The sequence below is a fragment of the Mustela nivalis genome (assembly GCF_964662115.1).
Source record: "Mustela nivalis genome assembly, chromosome: 18".
Taxonomy (NCBI): Eukaryota; Metazoa; Chordata; class Mammalia; order Carnivora; family Mustelidae; genus Mustela; species Mustela nivalis.
The window spans coordinates 37,857,657-37,877,400 of record NC_139037.1 but is presented as its reverse complement, the minus strand read 5'-3'; the positions used below and the strand labels follow the sequence as shown (position 1 = coordinate 37,877,400).

Sequence of the window (19,744 nt, the reverse complement as noted above, 5' to 3'; positions counted from 1 at the left end):
TACCCACGCTAACAGAGAAAAGCCGAACACCTCTCTCTCTGGAAGGCAGCAGGTGGAAACCCAGATTCTGCTCCCGGTTCTAACAGTAGCCTCCAAAGGTGAGAGAAGGCACCTCCCTCGAGACGTGTTTTGTAACTTCTCCGGACGCTGTCATCCATCAGCCAGGGCCCGTGTTAATACAGGCCTTCACATAATGAACGGTATACTTTGCAGATTTCTGTTTCCAGAAAAGAATGATTTAATATCATAAAATAAAGCTTCAGACCTCCATGCCAATTACTGTGTTTAAGTCATCGAAAGCCACCCAGGAAGGTTAGGGGAGCATGCCAGTGTTAAAGGAATGTGTAACCCATCTGCAAAGAGAGGCCAAGTTATGCTGCTTTCTGGGTAAGAAGAGCAACTCGCTAAAAGCTTCAACATAGTGAGAAGAAAATGTCAGACGCCACAACCTCATTGCATTGGCAATAAACACGAGCCAATAACTAAATCATTGTCGCCGGTTCTACTTGTGGGTCAGGCTGAGAAATACTGAAACACATAATCAAGTTCTTACTGTATTTTAATAGAAAAACGAAAACCGGAGAGATCAGAGCCTATGCACCGGTCCTAAAAGTCAAAAAACGGAAGGAACGGGTAAGAAGAAGGGCTCCCAGGTGAGCGATTAAGGTCTCGGTGGAACGGGCCTGGTGGGAACAGAAGGGACGAACGCTCACCATCCTGACGAACCTCCTGTTAGTCCTCTCCTGGGAGTCTGCTCTGAGAGCCTCAGACAGAACTTTCCAATGAGGAAACAATTAAAATCTAAAACCCTGAAAAACATCCTTCTGATAAGACCCATGTACCTGAGGGAGCAGAGTGGTTTTAATTATTATTTTTTTATTTTTATTTTTTTGCAGGTCCTCTGGCTCTGGGAACAGTGCCCACCTAATCACAACAACCCAACATGACAGCCTCGCTCCACTCAGCAGTGGCTAGTTTGGGGGCTCAAAGAAAAAAGAATGGCAATACTTCACAGATCAATCAAAAAAAAAAAAAAAAAGGTAAAGTATTTAAATTATTTTAACATCAAGTGTTTTTCAAAGCTATAAATATATGTGAGGGAACTAATTGTAAACTTCTCTCAGAAACCCAAATCCAAATTCATGTTGCCATGTGAATTCGATGATAATAAATTACATCCTTCCAAGTAAAGCATCCGCTGTAATAAAACACCCACCCCAGAGAACTCAGAAGCCCTGATCCCAGCTAAAAGGATTCATGCCTTTAGAATTCTGGGCATATATATTATTTTTCTGTCGGTTCTCTCAACTTCTCTCAATTACTGATGTTCTCTACGTAATGAATTTTCTGGGGGTTGATGTGTGATTATGGCTATATTTTTATCTATATGTTTTGTGGTTCTTGTACTTAAGCTCTTTGCTCACAAATCCTTTATTAAAAGTACTAAATTGTAAAAAGCACATTCATATTTCATTCAGTGTTCCACACAGAAATGTGAGTTTTTGCAGCAAACACAGCTGCATAGAGAAAGTTATCATAAAATAGCACACTAGACTATAGATCTCTGCACTTTGAACATTTCAGCTCAGAAGTAACTTTACTGAAACTAGGCTTTCCAGAACACCTCCATCCTCTCCCTAACACGAACTCTTAACAACCTTCTCCATTTTACAGATCAAAATAACAGATTAAAAAGCCACTATGGGGGTGCCTCGGTGGCTCAGTGGGTTAAGCCTCTGCCTTCAGCTCAGGTCATGATCCCAGGGTCCTAGGATCGAGTCCCGCATTGGGCTCTCTGCTCAGCAGGGAGTCTGCTTCTCCCTCTCCCTCTGCTGCTCCCCCGTTTGTGCTCACACACATGCTCTCTCTCTCTCTAATAAGTAAATAAGATCTTAAAAATATATATATATATATATAAATAAAAATGCACTATGGATCTTGTGCACTTGTAGACAAAAGCCAAAACCAAACCCAGAGATGTTTCAAGCTTGGGACACCCTACTCTGAGACCCTGCATAGCTTCCATTTGTTCTATCAAATTATTACAGGTAAGTCCCGAAAAGCCCAAGACATGCATATCAATTTTGACACTCGTAGGTCCTTAGACCTTAACTTGAAGTGAGTAAGCAGAGGACGGTGCAGTAGGATGGCCCTGGTGTGAAGACAGGACAGCAGAAAGACAAGAAAGGAGTCCCAGTCTGTCCCAAGAATTCCAAGATATTGATTCAAAACAAGAGAGGAGAGAAAGGCAAAGCTGAAATCTGACCAATGCAAATGAGCATCTCTTCACAAAAATGTCTCTCCGGGGAATGCACACACTGGCCTGGCCAGCTAGCAAGCCACTGACCTTTTGGGGGGGAAAAAAAAGGAATGTAGAATTAAAACTGCCAATAAGGCAAAACAATTACTCAACACAGAGATTTCATGAGCAAATGAATAAATGGGTGAATGATGTGAAAACTTGTCAGTCGTAGTCAGCATTATAAATGAATCTGATATTAAAATTTGGAAGGGAAGAAGCCGACGTGACCCTCTGCCAAATCAAATCAACACGCACGTTAAGAAGACTGTTCTGTGTCCGGGCTGGGCTCCACACTGCGGTGGACAAAGCCAGGGGAGGGCACCCGAGGGCATCAACCTCTGCCCGATCACACGGGGCACTTGGGAGCAGCTCTCAGCACCCCGGCGGGTGCTGGGAGGAGCGGAGAGAACACCAGGGCAGCTGCTCTGCGATGGAAGGGGTTGAAGCCCACGGGGTCCCTTAGGGGTTTGAGACTAAGGCCCCCGGGCAGCCAGAGCTGGTGCCCCCATATGAGGACCCACCTGCCCAGATTCTCACTGTCAACGCACAGCTGCACTGGCCAAGCCCTTAATCGACCAACGACAGAGGACTCTCCACCCTCCCCATACAAAGGGGGGAGCCAAGGCGGCCCAGCCTGGGCCCTCTGGGGTACCAGCTCCCCTCCAGGCAGAGTCTCCACTCCTGACATGTGTCGCTCCCCACCCCCCGCCAGCTCTAGCTCCTTTCAGGTCTCCTCCACCGCCCTGACAGGAGTGGGGAGCTCATTACCGTCCACCCCATCTTGGGAAGCCAACACCCAGAAGGAAGGCCCTAGAACAGATGAGAAACTAGTTCCCGGCCACTGGCCTCCGAGGCCTCCGGTCTCCCCACTCTTCTCTGGGTACTTGCTTGGCTCTTATTCAAAATGCTGCAGCGCTTCACATGAACAAGGCTGTCGGGGACAGAGATGTCTGTTTGCCTCCAGTAGCTGCCCAGCCCAGGTAAGGGACAACTGAGAAGCACCCCCAGAGGCCATGGAGCCCTCCTCTGACAGAGGCCTCTTTGCCAATGGGCAGGCAGATAGAAACCTACCTTTGGTCCTACGAGTCCTCTCCAGCCCACCAGGAATACTCGGGCCAGTCTCTTGCCTGTCAGTCTCCTCACACCGGGGAGGAAGACCCCAGACGCAGGCAAATAGCCCACCGGGTCAGCTGCTCTGTGGGAGCCTCTCTCTTCATGGTAACCGAGGCCCTCTCACCCACCGCTTTCACACCAGTCCTAGTGGAGCAAAGCTCTGCTCAGCGACCTCACCTGGTCACCTCACCTGTCAGCCCCAGCTGTCTCAAGGAACTTGCTCGTCCCACCCCCTTGGCCAGGCACAGGCAGCGGAAGGCCCTGAGAGCCTACCAAGCCAGGCTCCCCTGGGCTGAATCAGCAAAGTGAGGGGGGCAGGTTACATATCTGGTCCTACTTCCGACAAATTCCCTGGGCTTCAGTTTTCCCATCTGGAGAATGGGTTCGTGACTTCCACTTCCTCCTTTCAGGGGCTTCTGGAAGGCTCCATGAAGAAAGCCTAAGTGATCCAGTTTTGAAAAGCATCTGTCAATTCTGCAGACCACCTCTAGGGTCTCAAGCTGTGTTTCCTAAGAAGAGGCCCTAAGATAAATCTGGAAGAACAGGGGTGTGTTGGGGAGGTGATCTTGGGTAGTGCGGGTCCTGGGTCAGTGGGGAAGTGGCAAAGGAACGAAGCCAATACCAATACAAAGTAGGTAAGGAGGGCACTAGACGGATGGCACCTGAGCCCCAGTCCCACCGAGCTGCTCCAAGACCCCGGGCAAGACCAGGTTGTCCCCACCAAGGCAGGGAGAGGCTGGGTGTCTCCCTGCCAGCTCCCAGCCCAGCACCGACAGAGGGCTGCCACAGGGGCAGGAACTCGGCGCACTTCAGACCATCCACACTCGCGTGGTGAGAGGAGCCCCGGGCAGAGTCCAGCTGCTTGCCTTTGGCAGAGGTGGTGGGGGACCGTGTGGGCAGTAGGGCACACCGATGTCAAAAACAACGGGAAACACACTCTGTTTTCACAGACAACCCCTCAGTTGTCAGCCTTCCATAGCAACTGTGAACCCAGTTGATGGTAGAACTGGAGTGAGAAACACCTCTGGGGCCACTACACGTAGGGGACACGCCTCCCTTCAGCCAGCCAGAGCCTCCCACCCGCAGCCCGGGACTCATCCCTTCGCCACACAGGACCTGTCGGGACACAGATACACTAGCCACTGAGCTCCCTGGTGGGGGACGAACGGCGTGACCAGGACTGGGTCTCACCCTCCAGGAGCTTGGGATCAGGTCTGGGAGATGAAACAGGCACAGTGACAGTGAGGACACCAGGGGCAGGCCCTTCCCCATTCCAGGAGATGTGGGACACCTGTTAGGCTCTAGAAAACATTTCTCCACCTGGACCTCCTGGATGTTAAAAAAAATAATAATAATAAATAAATAAATAAATAAATCACACATAACTAAAGCACCTGAAAGCAAAATGCTTGCAGGCAAAAACCTCAAGTGTCCATATAATCCAATGAGTCAGAACCACTGATTCTTTGAGCATCCCGGTTTATGGAAGTTTTCCTACCTATTCCAGCTTCCAACGCCTGGAAAATTATGTAAAATTCCCAAGTAAAACAGAGAGTATTTTATAGTCTAGTGGGAGAAAGGGCATAAACTTACAACAGCACCAAGAGTGAAGTCATCACCCGTCCTTCCTTTGCCAGATCTGGCGAGCTGTGTCTAGGGCATCTGGACATAGTCAGTGTCCCCTACATGTAGTGGCGGGGGAGCGGGGTGGGCAAGACAGGGCAGGGAAGCTGAGTCCTGCCCTTGGGGCCCCAGAGTGGCAACGAAAGACGAGCCTCGGGCACAGCAATCTCACAGGAGAGTGTGGGGACATGGCAGAGGGACACTCTCTAGCCTGAGCCACTGGGAGTTTTGCCTGGAGGACGGGGACAGGTTAACCTTCTGGACAGAGGTTCACAGCAAAGGGATCCCTGCAGAAGGTGGAGATGCCTAGAGTATGAGAAGACCGGCTCCCAGGAGTCAGCAGCCTGTGGCTCTTGGGCTGCAGACTCGTCCTCAGCTCTCTAGAGCTGAAGACTCCAAAAGAGAATAATTTCCCTCCAGATATCCCCCAGACTGAGTTCTAGAGCTGGGGAATCCTCAGAGGCTGTATGGACACAGACACCCCACTTCTCCCACCTGAGTCCCCACCTCTGCAGACCTCCCTGGTCTTTGTGCAAATCCACTGGTAGAGGGGACTGAGCGCCAGAGACAGAAACCCTGGGTCCACTCCCCAGGGCCCACCTGTGGCAGAGTTAGAACTGGAACCGCTCTGGTTCTAGCATTCCCTACATGGCTGTGGGCCTAAGTGCTCCTGCCTGCAGGACACACGGAGCCTTTGACCTCCCAGAGACCTGCAGAATATCAGTGCAGCCTGTCTGGAGACTTCTGAAGAAACCGAGCCCACCTCCTAACCCTGGTGACACATCCATCCTGTTTAAGAATGACCTGTTCCTTCTCACCCCCCAACCTGCTTCATAGTGGTGGAGAAAATACTCTGTGTCAACAGTTATCAGAAGAAATGATTAGTATACTGTGCTCAAACATGCTCTACATCGTGACTGAGCCATCTCCATGGAAGAATCTCAGGTTCTGGTACCTTGACAGCCGCTCTGCGGAGCCCCTGCCCACCCCTCCCCTCGCAGCCGGCAGCAGTGGGGCTGGATGTGCTAAGCGCAATGGCACCTGGCAGGGACCTGTCTGCACCCAGCCTGGTAATTCCCATATTCCCCCAGCTTTTTTTTCCAGCATCATACATTATATTTAAGTCTCTCCAGCAATACAAATTTCAATTTGGCCAAGCTCTTTAATATTAATAGTTGTCAATCCAAATGCAGAGTGCATAATAAAAAATTTAATCGAAACGAATAGCTCACATATTTCTCTCCCTCCTAAATATAGTTACCAATTAGACAAAAGATTTGGTTATATAACTTTGTAGAATTAAGGCCACCTACTAAAGACCACCAGTTAGGGCAGAGAAAGCCAAAATACCGGATTCCATCCTGTTAATTACTTTTAAAGATAAAACACAGCCAAGTCCTCAGCTCCTTTATTCGCTGGGCACAAGCAGTGGCTATCGGATCCACCGGCATGCCATCCAGGGGTTTGCTTAGAGCTAAATTATGATCTGAAAGTTATCAATAATGATAAAACCATCATTTCGATAACACTTTACAACCGACCAGGCCCAACCAACAGACTTGCTCAGGTTGGGGGAAGGCAGTGTTAGCAGCACCACTGCCCCATTGCACAGAGGGGATAACTGAGGCTCAGAGTGGGTCAGTGAGCTTCAATGAGCCACAGTAAGCGTGCTCCTGGAATCCTGTGCTCTGACCCCAGGCATGTCCTACCTCCTCGGACATGAAAGCAGCCACAGAGGTTAATCCCCTAGAGCATGAGAACCAGGTGTTGCTGCCCACTTCCCTCTATCTGCTGAGACCCTGCACATCGCCACTGGACGGGAAGCCCTGAGCCCCAAAGCCCATCAAAACATCACAGCCAGAATGCACCCTCAAGTAGGGCAGGGATGAAGGCAGACTTCAGCATGTGACCCACTGGGGCCCTGATGGGGGGAGTCCCAGTGCCAGGGTTCCACAGGTGGGGGGACGCACCTGAGAGTCCCACATCTCAGAGAATCAATGAGCAGAAAGGGACCCTGCCTCTCCCATGAAATCCACCCCCCTGGTTTTGCAGTAGCAGAAACAGTCCTGGAGAGAAGAAGAGATTTGAGCAAGGTCACAGAACTGGTTAGTGGCAGACCTGGGACCAGAACCTTACATGCATGCTCCCGCTTGTGCACTGGAGCGTGGAGGAGCTCAGAGCACTGGACGCAGCCCCGCCAGGCTCCCCCATTTCGGAGCCAGCCGCCAGGCACTAGGGGCAGTCTCTCAGTGCAGATGCCTCCAGGCCTCTTCCGTGAGCAGCTCTGGGCTCGGCCCTGAGCTCCATCAAGCAGGAAGTTTAAATGAAATGGCTCCCAAGTTCCTTAAATGGTTTAATAAAACATATACTGTCTGCAATGTGCAGTTTATAGTGGGAAACTATTGCCCCTCAGTTGGGAAAAATGACCTCCAGTCGGTAATATTACTTTCAGCTTCATGATTCTGGTCCGCTGTTGGCCATTCCCTCAACCCGCCGGGCAATTCTTTTCCATAACAAGGCGGACTGCAGCCACCATGCGTCCCACTGCCGGAGGTGGCGGAGGTGGCGGGAGGGGCCTCCTCATTGCCCCTTCTGTGAGGGGACGAGACACACAGCAGGCCCATGACAGGGACACATCCAGAGGACAGGAACACAGTTTGGAGGGCAGAGATGCCAAAAAATAAGTGGAGAGCATTCAAAGAGATTTGAGGAACCAGAAAGCAGCACGGCCCCCAAGCTCCTGCGTGTGCGTGTGCCTACTCAATGCCACTCAGATCCTGGAGGGACAGGGGAGGGGTGGGGCGCTGCTGAACTCTGCACATGCGCAGCGTAAGACTTAGAAAACGCAGGGGGCGGGGGCAAGGAAGGGGGCGGGATGTAATGTGAATTTCTAAACCTCTACGACATTAATAACGCTTCTAATCACAAATGCCATTTCCGATATTTGGTGCTGAAAGGTTTTTTGGTCTCGTCTAAAAAAGTACCGGAATTTGACTGCCAGAAACTGATGACCTTTTATCCTAAAATGTGCGTTGAGATGGCTTGTTGAGCTCATTAGTATTATATGGTGAATTAGATTAGACATTTTATGATTTTTCAAAAAAGGCTTTTTTGATATAAAAAAGCAGCAATTTCCTTTTTTGACATTTTTCATTTTTAAGGTAATAAAAATGGCACCTGTGTACCATGGCATAATGGATTAATTAAGGAATATTATGTTTATCCTAACTCTTAGCCGACTTATACATCTCCATAAGTCACTCATAAAAATTAATGCATTATCTTATACCATGGGATGATAGACCTATTTTTACCAAACCTGCTCAGAATACGTTGTTCTAAATTGGATTATTCTGAGAAATTGTGAATACCATATTCTGGTACCATCAGTCCAAAATTATATTGTTATTTTAAAATGTTTTATTTTATATATAAAACCAAAACCTTCTTCCTACTGTGGCTTTGAATCGACAGGCTTTTCTGGCTCTTAGAAGATCAAGCTGCTCCCTCCACCCACACTCCCAGGCAGGCTATTCTATATCTTCTCTCATTCACAATGGATTTGTTGTTTAAAAAACACATGCGCTGCATCAAAGAATCACTGGACGATATTTTTTGGCTATTTCTTTGTGTCTTGGTGGTAGATGTGAATATAAAAGAATATTCATGCAAGATTCATAAAGGCCCCAGATTTCTAAATCAACAGATGAAAAATCCCTAAAAATAATAATGTCCAGATGTTGCTTATTTAAATGAGCTGTTGTCATTTAATGTTGCCAATCACAAAAGTGATAGAATTTGTGAGTTTCAAGGTATTCATAACTTACAGAGGATTATAATTTTTTGTCAAGGGAGCATCCAGGGCGATTAAAATCAGCAATTTCAATAAATAGAAATGATTCTCTCACGGAGGCCACCTTCAAAACTTTGGCCTCACACCACAAAGCCCACAGTCTCTTTTCCAGGCTCCCTTCGGGGGAAACCGTAAGTTGCCAGGCCGAAAATGCAGATTTGTTTTTAATGTGCTAGAACTTCAGAATTGGAGGGACTCTGAGGAATCATATGGATCTCGTTTCTCTTTTTATTGATGAGAAAATCGAGATCCAGGAGCTCAAAATGTTTGACCCAAAGTCCTTCAGCTAAGAAGGAAGAAAGAATCTCCCAGCATCTAGTCATCCAAGATCCAGGCTGGGGCCCTGCCCACCTGCTCAAAGTTAGATTCAACAGCCCTGTGATCCCAGGGCACTGCCTTGTCGAAGATTCTGTGAGACGCGGAGACCTTCAGGCCTCTTTCCAGACCAGCACACCTCCCGGTCTGGGCCTGGGAACCTTCCAGTTGAAGCAGGTCCTGCCAGTAATTCCTAAACCACCACCACAATATATTCCCTGGCCCCGTGCTTCCCAGATTTCAAAAGAATGTCTTTCAAGGGGCGCCTGTGTGGCTCAGTGCGGTTAAAGCCTCTGCTTTTGGCTCAGGTCGTGATGCCAGGGTCCTGGGATCGAGCCCCGCATAAAGCTTTCTGCTCAGCAGGGAGCCTGCTTCCCTTCCTCTCTATCTGCCTGCCTCTCTGCCTACCTGTGATCTCTGTCTGTCAAATAAATAAATAAATAAATAAATAAATAAATGTACCTTTGGAGTGAGACAGGATGACTCGATCTTCCATGGTCATCAAGGTCCCCACTCTAGAGCTACCAGCACCAGGAAACTCTCAACCAAAGGGTGGGCAGGAGAATCTGCGTCTGAGAGACCGAAGGGTGGGTGGTTGACAGAGCCTGGCCTGATACCAGTGAGACCTCCATCATGGGCATGAAGCCCCCCCACTCTATGTTCTGGGTCAGGCCCAGCCCTCGGCACCACAGGTGCTTTGCCCTGTGTGATCGAGCAAAGGAAGAACACTGTCTTTCTGCAAGTGAGTGACAAGAGGGGGTGACCCCCAGGGGGACACCCTGGGTGTGCCTCCTCTGATCCAGAAGTAAGCTAGGGGCTTAGCTTGACTCAGAGTATGTGGTGATGCCTGTTTGGTTCCTAATGGGTGTCCACACTGTGGGAAGCATGGACATGGGGGATGGGAAGCAGTGGAATGGCTGGTGAGCAGGACATCAATGTGAAAAACTCAACTCAACTCCTAACAGGCATTTTCCTGAGGCCAGGAGGCTCCTGCATTCTAACCCCTGAGCTGCCTGGACAGTATGTCCATATTCTAACAAAGAACATACCAGACTGTTGAGGTAGCCTGAGAAAGGACCCCCTAGGGGAGTTTCACCCCACACAGGGCCACTCCTTCCCCTGAGCTGTCACCCACTCTGCAGGTCCCAAGATAATAGCCAAGTATCGCATCCCTCGGCTATGGCCCGGTGCTCCCCAGCAGAGACGGGAATGGTGAGGGGTCCCTGTGTCCCCAGCGTCTCTGGCAGGGAAGGCTTCCTCTTCTCTCTCACAAGATGCAGCCCCATCCCAGAACAGGTCGGCCATCTGAACTGAACAACCTTTTGAAAGCTCAGTCATAAAACTGTCAAAGGTTCAAAAAGGAAGTGGCTTGGGGTCAAACACATTCTATTAAGAAAATGACTTCTGTAGAAATTCCATTGAGCGGGATGTAAACTTTCCCGTGCGTGCCTTTGCCCAGCATGCTAGCAGAGGAAATAATGGCCACCAGGAGACGTCAGTAAGCAGGTGCCCAGTCCCAGAAGAGTCTGCAAACCGGCCTTCCCTTGGAACCCCCCTGAACACAGAACACCGACAAGGGAAGATGCTCGGGCTTGAGGTTGCGCTGGGCTCCAGGGCGGCTTGGGACGGGCCGTGGGGAGGGTGTCGGTGTCTGAAGCGTGGAGGAGGCAGCGCAGTTCTGGTCACTGGGGTGACTTCCCTGGCGGGGGCGCCTCACAGGGCCTCTCAAATGCCTCACCTGTCCCTGCCGCCAACCTCCAGCTCCAAAGCACGAGGTTCACACCCAGGGAACCCAGCGCAGGTGCGCCAACAAGAGGAGGGCTAAAGGGTCCTGCAGGGTCCCACAGGGCCTGGAGGCCATGGGGAAGACAGAATACCTCCCTTCCCCCCAACTCTGCCCCAAGCACACGAGGTGACCTGGGAGCAGAACCAGCTCCAACAGGACATCTCACAAGCACCTGCTGTGCGGGTCGCCTCCCTGGCTACGGGAGTGCGGGGTAGATAGCACATGGAGGCCCGGCCCACACAACCCTCCGCTGTGAGAAGCAGCAGCCACGGCGGCTAGATGCGGACCCCGGAGACTTCCACCCACCGGCCCTTTTCCTGGCTGGCTCCCAGACTCTCCTCCCAGACATTTCTGCACAGATCAGCGCTGAAGGAAGAGGGCCTCCCCCCAGAGGAAGCTCCCTGGCCAGTATCCCCAGGAGGCCTGGGCCACTGGGACAGTGACCGAGAAGGACAGCCCTGGTGACTTTGGGGGCTCTGAGCTCTGTCAGCTGGCCCATCGGGGTAGCGAGCACTTAGCCCTGCTCTGCTCTCTTCCCAAAACATCAATAGGCCCAAGTCTTGGCTGCCACGCTCCGCTGGCCTTCCCGACGGCGACGCTCGCGTCCCTACACAGGCTTCGTTGAACACTTGGGACACACACAGCATGAGATCACGACAGTCCTTATTTCACGGGATCCTTACAAGACTTAAATGAGATCATGCATCTGTAAGGCGAACAGTGCCTGGCACTCGGGGAACAGTCAACAGGCAAGCCCAGCTGCCCATAGAAGGCTTCACCCCGCACTGAGGCTGAATCTCCCCAGGCCTCCCCACAGGTAGGAGTAGTTAGAGGCCAGAAGACATGCTGGAAAAACTGACTGCAGGACAGGACAGGCTGAGGGCCAAAGAGGGCCACTCCTGGCAGCAAAGAGGACCACGGAACCTGCCTGGTTTTCCTCTCAGTTGGAGAAGCGATCGTCATCAACCCATGATTACAAGTCTTGCCTTTACCTCGGAGATTTACAAACATGATTCTTCTGCCCAGAAATATTGTGCAAGGGAAATCTGAACAAGGAAGCTTTTTGCGTGGAGCAGATGGGCCTGGCCCCGGACGGAGCGGACGGGGGGGTCCCCGAGCCCTCAGCCTCACACATTCAGGGTCTGTGTACCCACTAGGGGCTGACTTGAGGACATTACACCGGGGGTTTGCACAGTTCAGCCCCTGGAACAGCAGCAGTGACGTCGCCTCGAACTTGTTAGAAACTCATGTTCTCGGACCCCACCTCAGACCTTCCATCAGAAAGTGTGGATTTCTGTTTCCATAAGCCCTCCACGTGCCGGTGACGCCTGCCAGGTGAAGATCCCCTGGGCTCCCCAAGGTGGCAGCTCACCCCGATTGTAAGGCTGATTGGATTGCTCCGGGGTGGGGTCCAGACTTGGATGGGTCGCCGACGCCCCCCAGGGTCTCCTAATCTCCAGGGCGGAGAACCACCATGTAGCCCCTGGCAGCCCACAGTGCTGCTCCCGGAGGGCAGCAGCCACATGGCCCAGGACACCATCGAGTCTGTGGATCTCTGTTCCCCAAACCTAGAGTCGGAGCCCACATGTTAACCATGATCCCAGCACTGTGTTGTGTATTTCCGACACCTGGTCTAGGTGGTTCTGCGTAAGACCTGGAAAGAACCACGGACACTGTGTGGTTCAAACTCTTCACACCCACCCTGCCCCACCACCACCAGGTGGGAACCTGAGGCTTCACAGGGCACCCTCCCTACCGCAGCTGCTGGAGGATCTGAAAAGCCTCCTCGCACCCAGGCAGGCCCTCCTCGCCATGCCCACACAGCCCCCAGCCAAGAGTGCTTGCCTCCGCCTTCCCTTGGAACCTTCTCTCAGCCTTCAGTCTGAGGCCTCTGAGGAGGCGGGGGTGTGCAGGGCAAGGACGGTGCCCCACAGAGGGCAGCAGTGGCTCCCCCAGGCCTTCTGCAAACTCCCAGCTTGCCTTCCAGGGAGCGTGCCGCTCGTGAAGACTTCCACGGCTCTCGGTACGGGAGGCCGGATCGTATTGGGGATGTTACGTGTCTAGCAACTCACATCTGGGGGCCTAGCGAGGAGAAACAGAAACCTGGGGGTGATCCGAGCATGCACCAGACTTGGGTTTTTACTGTCAATATTTTCTTCAGCTCTGTTTTGTTAAGGGACAGAAACTCGGCAGTTAAGCCCCGCTCATTGACAAGAGCATCATTCTGTCTTATGAGCTGCTTTTAGACATGAAACAATCCACACACATGAATATGAGGAAGACTGGAGTATCTTCTTGGAATATGCCATGAAGAAAATAAAAAAATGTCTTTGGGGTAGGGAAAATTCAACACATCTACTTCTCTACCATTGGCCCCTGCAAACACACACACACACACACACACACACACACCCCACTCCATCTCTGCAATGTTCCCTTCCCTCTGGGCTGCATGTTCCTCAGTCCTGGGGTGGGGCCCTTACCCACCAGGGCTTAGCACGGGGACTCAGGTGCCAAGTTCAGCTGCTAGTCAAGAGAGTGACCAAGAGATCTGGCGAGTCAGAGCCAGAAGAGGCAGGACACCTAAAGTCACATGTGTTTGTGGACCATCCTACTGGGCTCTGGGCAGCCAGACACCATGACCAGACCCAAACTTAATCTTTAAACAGGAAAAAAAAAATCATAGATATCACCATTTCCAAAGCCCAATATCATTCTACTTGCTCTCAGGCACAAAGCCATTTCCAGACCAATTCATTCCTTCAACATTTCCTAAGCACCTAGTAGGTGCAGGCCCTTTGCATCAGGCACCATGACACATTTGTAACCACAAAACCCCAACTCCAAAGTCACTGCTCTCCTTCTCCCAGTATGCTAACATGCCGATCACATTATCATCCTACAACCCCGATTATCATACTTTCCTTTGTGCAAAATGAGTTGCGCCAGAAAGCTGTAAGGGTAGGAGCCCAGCTCTGCTGGGCTGAAGCCACGGCCAAGAGTTCGTGGAAAATGCTGCTGTGTTTCATACTGCAAAAGCACGAAGCCTTCTGTTGAAATACAGTAGTGACAGGGAGGAAATGTCATGCATTCCCAAACAGAGCAGGAGAACCACATTGCTGTGCTGGGGACAGACCCAAGGCCAACCATTCCCTAGAGCCCTCCAACATCCCCAAAGCTTGGACTGACAGATTATTTCCATAACGCACACAAATATGTAAGATCAATGGAGACGTTGCTCTCCAACGGAGAAAGAACAGATCACTATTCATGCTTGGTCCTCTGCGTGGAGAAAGGGGAGAATGTTCCAGGTACCAAGTGTACCCATCCTGGGGGACAGAGAGGGACGCAAGGAGGGGAGGAGGCGGGGAGTGACACCTACATGATCCCTCAGTAGCAACAGCTGACCTCTGAGCCCGAGATATCCAGGGGGTGCCGAGACAGTCCCTGGGAAATGGGACAGCGGATCCCTCCACATCGGGAGGGAAAGATCTGGGGCCGGCCCAAGATCTCTATGCTAGGATTCATGCCACAAAGCATGTGATCTCAACACTGAAGGGGAAATAATCAATCAACACGTTCTCCTGTATACCCTGGCTTTCTTTCCTCTGGGTTAAGAAAATAATTCACTTTTTTAATGCAAGAAGAAGTTATCGATTTCTCTCTAATCCCGAGGAAACGCTGCGTGTGTAGACATGCCGGCATCCCAGAGCCGTGTCCTGCTTCAGCAAGGTTGAAAGTCTATCCTGCCACGGGGCACAGGGCACACATCTTTGCATTCAAATATAAGAAACCAAGGAAAGCCCATCTCCTTCGCACCCCCTCGTGTCCTTGTTTCCTCCCTAAATTTGCCACTTCTCCCAGTGACAACACCACATTTTAATATATATATATATTTTTCCAACCAGGACCTGACCTTCGTCTTACAAAAACCCTAGCAAGTGATCCCCAGAGTATGTTCCCAATGATCACATTTATGGCGATGGTGACAAGTGTGTGACATAGGGGTCACGGGGACAAGCACGCGCCCCCTGGTTTGGCCGTGTTCGGCTGCGGCACTGGGGCAAGTTAGCTACGTTTGGTGAGCCTCAGTTTCTTTGTCTGCAGAGTAGGCTGCTCGGGGGATTAAGCCAGATGAGGGCTCGCACAAGATCTTAGCCCAGTGTAGGGCTGGCCAACGTGTTCCATAAAGGGCCAGGTGAGAAATATTGTAAGCTTGGCAGGTCACACAGCCCATCAGTCCCGCAAGGAAGCAGCCACAGGTCATCCATAAATGAATGGGGGGGCCTGGCTCCGTTGAAAATCTTCTGTATGAACACTGAAGTCTGAATTTCATCTACCTTTCACGTGTCACGGGACCTTGTTTCTCTTTTGATTTTTTTCAATCAACTTAGAAATGTAGAAGCCGTTCTTAGCTCAGATGCTTACAAAAACAGGCGGAACCACAAGAACCTACCAGCTCACACCCAAACAGGAGGGCGGCCCTCAACAATTCAGAAAATAAGCATTGGGAAGGATGTGGAGACACTGAAATCCTCGTGCACTGGGAAGGTAAAATGGTACAGCAGCTACGGAGATGTTTAAAAAAAAAAAATTACAGATAAAACTACCATATGATTTGGCAATCCCACTTTTGGGTATGTAGCCCAAAAACTTGAAAGCAGGGTCTTGAAGAAATATTTGTATGTCCACGTTTATAGCAGCATTACCCACAATAGCCAAGACAAGGAAATAACCCAAGTGTTCATTGATGGATGGGTAAACAATATGTAGTATGTACACACACCCACACACACACACACACACAGAGATGCACACACACACACACGCAGAAACCCTTGTACACACATAGACACACACACATACACACACACAGTACAATATTATTCAGCCTTAAAAAGAAAAGAAATCCTGGGGCGTTGGAGTGGCTCAGTCAGTCAAGCATCTGTTTTTAGCTCAGGTCATGATCTCAGGGTCCTGGGATCGAGCCCCACATCAGGTTCCTTGCTCAGTAGGGAACCTGCTTCTCCCTATGCCTCTGTCTGCTGCTCTGCCTACTTGTGCCCTCTCTTTGTATCAAATAAATAAGTAAGAGCTTAAAAAATTATTGGGAAAAAAAAAAAGGAAATCCTGTCACTTGCCACATTGTGGATGAACCTTGAGGACATTATGCTAAGCAAAGTAAGTCGGTCACAAAAGAACAAGTACCCTATGATTCTACCTCTACAAGATACCTAGAATAGTCAAGTTTACAGAGACAGAAAGTAGAACAGTAGTTTCCAAGGGTTGGAGGGAGAGTTATAGGGACTTATTGTGGAGGGGGGGGGGGGTACATTGTTTGCTTGAGACAACGAAAAAGCTCTGAGGATGGACGGTGGGGAGGTTTGCACAACAGTGTGAATGAACTCAATGCCAGATCTGGACACTTGAAAAATGTTAAAATGTTTAATAGAAAGAGAAATAGTAAGTGTTACGTATATTTCATTACAATTCGTAGACGTTTTCTTACGTGTTAAAAAAGAATAGGCAGCATGCCAGGTACGACCCACGGGCAATAGTTCACCAACCCCAGGCCTAGGGCATAAAAGTAAGGCAGTAAGCATCACCCCAAAAAAGAAAATGAAGGGAAGGAACCCAAGGTTGTATGTGAAAAGAGGACTCAGAGGCAAGTGAAGGACTTTCTAAGAATATTCCTTCAAGTCTACCAAGCCTCCGCCCCGGCCCCGTCATCACCTAGGCAGAGACAACAAAAATAGAGGCACCCCCAGGCTCTACAGCCCCACGCTTCCATCCGGCACCAGCACCGACTGTCTAAGGGAAGCGCACATGTGCATACGTGCAAGCACGCCCTAAGATGCACCGGGGACACCCCGTGGGCCGGGATGGGGAGGCGAGGCCACAGGGGCCCCCCGCGGGGCTCACACAAGGAGACACACCCTCCCTGGCGTGGTCAGTGATCTTGTCAGGGACGGAAAAGTTCAATGACTACAAGGGTGAGTTTAATTATATGTTGTCGCTGACGAGCAGTGGTTCCAACGGTACAATTACCCATGTATTTATCAGCAAGATCCTTGCATACATAATGGACCGAAAGCAAAACGTTAAAATTTCAGTGGTCGCCGAAAATATAAAATGGGGCCATGTTGCGAAGCGGGCCGGCTCACAAGGGGTGGGAGAGGAAAGCCACGGCGTTCCCCTGCCTTCCAGGATCCAGCTGTTCCCACCCACCACGACCACGTGGCAGCCATCCCAGGAATGCGCTCCCCGAACACCAAGTAAATCCCAAAGCCCAGTGGCGTGTCAACATTGCTCCCTGACAAAGGGGACGCTGACTCTGGAAACTCACCACCTTTCAGAAGCTCTGTGAACTGGCTAACCACCGCGGGCCCCAGGGGTGCCGGCGAGACCGCACGCCGGGTAGCGCCGGGGAGGGGGTTCCACGCTCTGGTATGAGTCTGAGGGGAAAAGGCTCATTATCTGAAAATGGCCTATACTTTCCTGAAGCTGGAATAAATAGAGAGAGAGAGAGAGGGAATGTTGACTAAGCAGAGAAAATGCGAATGAACAGCCCCAACACGTGTACAACAAACACTTATTACTTGGAGCCAGACGTCGTTTTAAGCACATTTCATAGATTAGTTGCATCATCTGCTACGTTGTCATGATTGTCATTCCCAGTTTACAGATGACAAAAATGAGGCACAAGACTAAGTCCCTTGATACACGGAGGAGCCAGGGTTCTAACCAGGAGACCTGAGGTTCCAGAGTCCATATCTTTGCTATAGGCTGCTTGGTCTAGGGGTCATTTGTCTCTCTTCCTGTTGTATGGCTTTTACACGAGTGAGGCTGTGATGTTTGTTGTGCAGAAGTTACAAGTCAAGCGGGTGATGACTTTTACCCTCATCACTGGGAATATGTTTCCAGCAGATAATGTCTGCTGTGCCAGGCCTTGGGAGCCCCACCACCCTGGGCCTCAGCCTGTCTCCTGAGATGGCTGACCCCACATGGCCAGGCACTGCCCAGTCCCACAGAGATCAGGCATGGAGAATCTGCAGAGGACGCATGAGAGCGTCCAGAAGAACAGGAAATATAAATTAGAGTCTTGTCCAGGACACAGACATCTAGTCATCTGGACAGAAAGTCTGAGCCTCATAAACTCCTTGTCCATGTACCACATTGAAAGGGTTCACCTTCTCCTGCCCTGCCTCCAGGTGTTCAGTCTCAGTCTTCTGTGTATGTGTCCTTGTGGATGTCTAAAGATGTTTATACAACAAGGCACCCATGTGGTTTCGACTTACAGAGATTGCCCGGCACAGTCCTAAACATATTTTTCTATTTTAAAAACTGGATTAAAAAGAAGAATAAGAAGGTCTTTGTACAACTGACCATTTAGATGTAAAAAAAAAAAAATTGTTTAAGAGGGCAAGGGGTGAGGAGATGGTAAAAAGTGGGATTTCATTTGGACTGCTAGGCTTAGATCTTATTCTAAGATCTGATTCAGGTTTGAGATAGAACTCTATCCATTTTCCCAGCCACTTACCCAACAACCCATCCACCCATCCACCCATCCAACTGTTTTTCCAACCACCCATCCCTCCATCCATCTATCAATCCACCCATCTTATCAACCCATCTATCCATCCATCCATCCATTCATCCATCCATCCCTCCAACCATCTATCAACCCATCTATCTAACCATCCATCCAATCCATTCATCCCTCCAACCATCTATCCATCCATCCATCCATCCCTCCAACCATCTATCCATCTATCCATCCATCCATCCATCCATCCATCCCTCCAACCATCTATCCATCCATCCATCCATCCATCCATCCCTTCAACCATCTATCCATCCATCCATCCATCCATCCATCCATCCGTCTATCCATCCATACATCCATCCATCCATCCATCCATCCATCCCTCCAACCATCTATCCATCCATCCATCCATCCCTCCATTCATCTATCAATCCACTCATTCATCCACCCACCAATCCATCCTGCCAGTCATCAGGATTACTGAGAACCTACTATGTACCAGAGACCATTTCAGGAACATGGAAAGCCAACACTGAAGAACACACACAAGGCCCCACTCTTACCCGGTTTATGCTGCAGTGAGAGAGACAGACCAGAAACCAGTAAAGTAGGGGTGGGTCACCAAAATGCTTCCTACACCAAACATCACAAGGTATTTAAAATCCTCCTAAAACAAAGGTAAATCAGAGCCATTTCCTCATTTGTTGTTATCATCAAGAATCTGTTGCAAACAAGAGTGTCTTCTATGGAAATGCTAACCGTACAAAAATGTATTCCAATGTGGCAGAAATCATTTGAGGGCAAATACTACAAGCAATATTTTTATGACAAAAGCTTTATTTTTCGCCTGCTCTTCCTTGATTTAAATATATACATGTATGTGGGTGCACACGTATCAAGATTCAAGTATTTCAATATAAATTTTGTATTCAAAATACTTTTCCTGATTTCAGTTGATTGCATATTTCGAGCCAATGTTGCAGCAGTAATTTTTGTTCTGAATCAAAAGCAAGGATCTCTCTCTCTCTCTCTCTCCTGTGCTCAACAACCTCTCCTTCCCCCCCTACCCTCTAGTTCTAAGAAGCCCAAATATTCAAAATCTTTCAGAGCTGAGTGGAATCAAGGGCAAAACCTATTCCTCCCCATGCATTTTCCCGCTGAAGCTTTTGGGGGCTGCGGGGCCAAAGCGCTGGTGAAAGCCACGTC

At 49.8% G+C, this 19,744-nt stretch overlaps 1 protein-coding gene across 13 annotated transcripts in view; it reads right to left on the bottom strand.

Annotated features, from left to right (window-relative positions):
* The window catches only part of ZNF536 (zinc finger protein 536), a 423,689-nt gene that overhangs the window by 348,912 nt on the left and 55,033 nt on the right, over window positions 1–19,744 (bottom strand). The window contains exon 1 of one of the 13 annotated variants that reach the window (XM_082711305.1): window positions 17,339–17,355. The exons of the other annotated variants lie outside the window; for them this stretch is intronic. The gene's annotated coding sequence lies outside the window, so the exon portion shown is untranslated. Of the gene's footprint in view, window positions 1–17,338; window positions 17,356–19,744 lie in introns of those variants that run through there. 13 annotated transcript variants of the gene reach the window in all.